Source organism: Hemibagrus wyckioides, linkage group LG04, assembly GCF_019097595.1.
Source record: "Hemibagrus wyckioides isolate EC202008001 linkage group LG04, SWU_Hwy_1.0, whole genome shotgun sequence".
In the NCBI taxonomy this organism is placed as follows: Eukaryota; Metazoa; Chordata; class Actinopteri; order Siluriformes; family Bagridae; genus Hemibagrus; species Hemibagrus wyckioides.
Genome location: NC_080713.1, coordinates 29,208,961 through 29,213,698, shown reverse-complemented (window position 1 = coordinate 29,213,698; position 4,738 = coordinate 29,208,961). Strand labels below are relative to the sequence as shown.

General features: G+C 39.5%; 2 non-coding genes across 2 annotated transcripts; both read right to left on the bottom strand.

The window, feature by feature from the left end:
• Nucleotides 1-2,292: 2,292 nt before the first annotated feature.
• trnat-ugu (transfer RNA threonine (anticodon UGU)) lies at nt 2,293-2,366 on the bottom strand. The gene has a single exon. It is a non-coding gene; the product is annotated as a tRNA-Thr (tRNA).
• A 1,788-nt stretch (nt 2,367-4,154) lies between these two features.
• On the bottom strand, nt 4,155-4,228 carry trnat-cgu (transfer RNA threonine (anticodon CGU)). Its single transcript has one exon. It is a non-coding gene; the product is annotated as a tRNA-Thr (tRNA).
• Nucleotides 4,229-4,738: the final 510 nt, after the last annotated feature.

The following is a 4,738-nucleotide window of genomic DNA, read 5'->3' as shown; positions in this document are numbered from 1 at the left end:
AAGGTTCTCTGTAGTGGGAGTTGAGTCCTGACCTCAACCTGATAGAACATCTTTGGGATGAATTAGAGTGGAGACTGTGAGCCAGACCTTCTCATCATCACAACATCAGTGCCTGACCTCACAAATGCGCTTCTAGAGGAACGGTCAAAAATTCCCATAAACACACTCCTAAACCTTGTGGAAAGCCTGACCAGAAGAGTTGAAGCTGTTATAGCTGCAAAGGGCGGGACAACTCCATATTACATTCATGTGCATGTTAAGGCAGACGTCCCAGTTTTGGCCTGACTCACAGTCTCTGCTCTAATTCATCCCAAAGGTGTTCTATGGGGTTGAGGTCAGGACTCTGTACAGGCCAATCAAGTTCCTCCACACCAAACTCACTCATCCATGTCTTTATGGACCTTGCTTTGGTCACTGGTGTGCAGTCATGTTGGAACAGGAAGGGGTCATCCCCAAACTGTTCCCACAAAGAGCATGAAATTGTCCAAAATGTCTTGGTATGAAGCTGAAGCATTAAGAGTTCCTTTCACTGGAACTAAGGGGCCTGAGACCAACCCCTGAAAAACAACCCCTGAATTCAATTATTTGGAGGGGTGTCCCAAAACTTGTGGCAATATAGTGTATCACATGGTGGTGTGTGTAGCTATACAATTAGCTTGTGTCACTAATCTGCTAACAAAGCTCATACAAAGCCTGGTGCTTAACATAAATCAGATAAATCATGATCTGAGAAATCAATTCAACGTCCACAAAAACACCTACAGGAGACATGAGGAACAATAAGACTCACAGGATTACACCTTTATGTTTAAATAAAATCCGCCGTGAACTTTATATCTCTAAAAGCCCGAATCTGGTGAAATTCGATCTGTGGAAGGCGGTGTGTATAATAACAGAGAGGAGATTAGACTCGTGTGCTTTATCTGCTCTCTCTGTACAAGGATGACTGATTCACAGAATTAAAAATGTTTCTAAAAATGTTCTAAATCTAAATTTTACACACACACACACACACACACAGAACTTGGTGTTTAGTTTGTGTAGTAAGATGTTTTCAAAGTTGTAACAACATTTATTAAGATTAAGAGATTTCCTTAATAGCAGCTTTGACATTTTATATCATGATGAATGTGATTATGGGAACATGATAATAATGTATATATTGAGAATAATGTAATATTATTAGTTCATCCTTAGAAACCAAAAACATTTTAACATTTTAATCAATATTTAATATACTTGTTTAGGATAAGTAGTTAAAAAAAAAGTAAATTAAAAAAGAATAAATAAATAAATTCAGTCACACCACATGATATTTTGCACTTTTATTATATTAAAAAACATGGAAATTAAAGGCCTCTTTATGTATGTAAATAGATTTTATTTTTAAGTTTTATAGAAATTAAGCCGTATTAGGTTTCTTATCCATCATCTAGTTAATGCTGAACACTGATATATTACACATTAGACCTTAAAGCACATTTCCTCACTTTCAAATTTAGCTCAGATTTTGAACAATGTGTATTTTCTTACCACTATTTTAGCCTGTTAGCCTAGCATTAACAAAAACACAAGTGTCTGATTGAGAGAACAGTTTATTCCTGAACTGGAAGGATTTTCACTGCAGGATTCTGGTTAATAAATGAACATGCTCGAGCACCAGGCCTGACCTTCACCTGAGATTCAGAGAGACCCTGAGAGACAGACAGGCAGACAGACAGACATGCAGACTCCAGGAAGTCCAGTCAAACTCAAGGAGGTCAATAAAAAAGCCAGATAAGGCTAAGTACACACCTTGGAGCTGAACCTGATCACACAGTCTAATCAATGATTAAACTTAGATCAGGATCAATGGTGTGACCTTCACCATCTGATGGACCCTCGAGAAAAGGACACAAGTCTCAAGTCATGCTGAGGAGAAGTGCTGAAATAAAGCAGCACTGTTTCTGAAGGGCAGTTAGCATGTAGCTTCATGTCCTGTTAGTTGTAAGGTCTCTGTCTAAAAGATTTATTTATTTTTGTTCAAGTATCACCTGTTTTTTACATTTTGTGTTGCATTTTGTGTTTGTCAAGCACATATATAATTGTTAATTTATATTGTTATATAAACGAAACAAACAGACACAAATGAATGAAACATTCAAGTCAGCCAATAGCCAGACACTTGTGAAGAAGAAGAAAAGGTCAAAAGACATTAGGAGGCAAATAGTACACAAATCTAGTAGTGTATTAATGCCATAAAGAGGGGATTTAGTGAGTAGAAAGCAGGGCTTTTACACTATTAAGCAAATCAGGCACTGCTGGGATTTGAACCCAGGATCTCCTGTTTACAAGACAGGGGCTTTAACCGACTAAGCCACAGTGCCCCAGTGACTTGCTCATCCAAATAAACTAATTAACCCTTTTTTCTGAGACATGAGGCCGTTATGAAAACTGGACTCCAGGGAATAGGGGCGGGGGATCAGGTAGGGCCTGACAGAGTGCACAAGGACTCCAAACATACAAATACCTAATGTCATGACCACCAACTAAAAACCATAATTCTGGTGATGGAGCACCTGCACCCAAGTACCTGCTGTTGGAGGATGACTACTGATCCACTGTTTTTACACACTTGATGCAGATTTAAGCTCGCCCACTGCCTGCGCCAATTTACAGCATTTAGCAGCGGCTTACGTTATATATCTCATTTTATAGAGTTTTATATGCAGTTTTATACAACTGAGCAATTCAGGGTTAACCCTTAGGAGTCTGCAGGTGTTTTGGGGCCCTGAAGAAGTTCTGACATGTCCTGACATTTGTGTATTTTTCAGTTACTTATAAACATATAAATGGCTAAAGTATGATTACACTGTATTCAGCACAAACTGGGCTACAATAATATGTGAGCAGCTTGTATGTACACGTTTGTGTATTGGAGAAAATAACAGTTATGCGTGATTATTGAAAAGAACAAAAAAATAAGTCACTGAAATAAGACCAAAAAACACATTCACAACATTTGTGTACAAGACTTTTGTCACCTGGATCTTGTAGCCTGGAGTTTTTACTTCGAAATGATGTGACAGTCATCCTGCTCACTTATTCACAGAAAACAATACATTCATTTAAATTTTCTAAGACACTTTTTGTTTAGAAAGGCCATATGTGAGGAGGTGTGAATGATCATGAATAATGCTGTAATTCACACCAGAGAAGACAAAGACCCGCATAATGAGCTGCATAATTACCCCTTTCAGTCAGGTATGTGACTGAGGAAAGTGCTACAAGAAAATACTTTGAGGACAAAAACATATTTCTTTGTCTGTAGTTTATTTAGAATAACTCAAGATTCACTTGCAAGAATCCCAGGAACAGGTCAAGATAAATAAAAAGTGTAAAAACAGACATTCAGGGTAAAATGGTGCAAACAAAAACAGTGTAGGATATATATATATATATTAAAAAAAACTGTCCAAAAACACATACAGGGTAAAACTGCAACAGCAAGCCGGTGTCCGGGGGGCGTGGCCTTGTATGTAGATTACACAGACTGTTTTCCCAGTGAATAGCGTGTGGGCGTGTCCTGCCTCAGGTCATTATCAGATAATGAAGTGCGACAGAAATTCTGTGCCTCTCCTTGGTTTCACACGGATTACATAAACTGAGAATGTTTGTTTTCGTGTGACTTGCATCATTTAAAAGTAGACCCTTTAAGCTTTCTATAGATATATTTCTCATGTGTGTGTGTGCAGTATCCGCGGAGTTTCAGTTCATTTTAGTGACGCGTTTCAAAAATATTTTCGCGGAGACTGAGACGGCTGAAAGCGCACCCTGTTTATTTTCTTTATTTTACAAAAATACAGTGTTTTGTGGATATTGTGAGGATACTTATGTGTATGATCAACAATGACGGAACATTTTAAGTTCATTTCACGGTTAAAAAATGCAAGTGTTCCTGCCGGCGGGTTTGCTGACTCCTTAGGGCCTTGTTTAAGCTTGGTGGACCTGGGATTTAAACCCACAACTGATCAGTACTCCAACACCACTGAGCTACAACATCCCCCAAAGGTACTGAAGGCATGGCTTCACCAACACCAACATTCAAATGCCAGGGGGTAAAAGGCCTTGGACAAATAGCATCATGCCCATCATCAACCAAACATGAAGGAAACAGGCACTGCTGGGATTCGAACCCAGGATCTCCTGTTTACGAGACAGGCGCTTTAACCCACTAAGCCACAGCACCATATTAGCAAGTAAAACCTAGAGCAAATAAACTAACTTGAGGCAGCATTAATCTGGTAGGGAATGATGGGGAATAGAGGATCAGGTAAGGCCTGACAGACTGCACAAGGACTCCAAATATATAAATGCTAGGTGGAAAAGGCCCTGGACCTTCAGCAACAGCATAATGACCACCAACCATGATTCCAGTGATGGAGCACCTGTAGATGCACCCAAGTACCTGCTGTTGGAGGATGACACTTACAACTGATCAGTAGTCCAACACCGTAAACACATCACCCAAAGACATTGAAGGCATGGCTTTTACACCATCATGCAAATTTTGGGCTGTAAAACACCAGGGATTAACAACATCATGACCACCAGCAAACATTCCAGAACGCAGTCAGGCACTGCTGGGATTTGAACCATGGATCGCCAATTTACTAGACAGGTGCTTTAACCAACTAAGCCACAGCCAAGCAACACATTGAATAGTGTCGTGCTGATGAGGCAACACTAGGTGATGAGC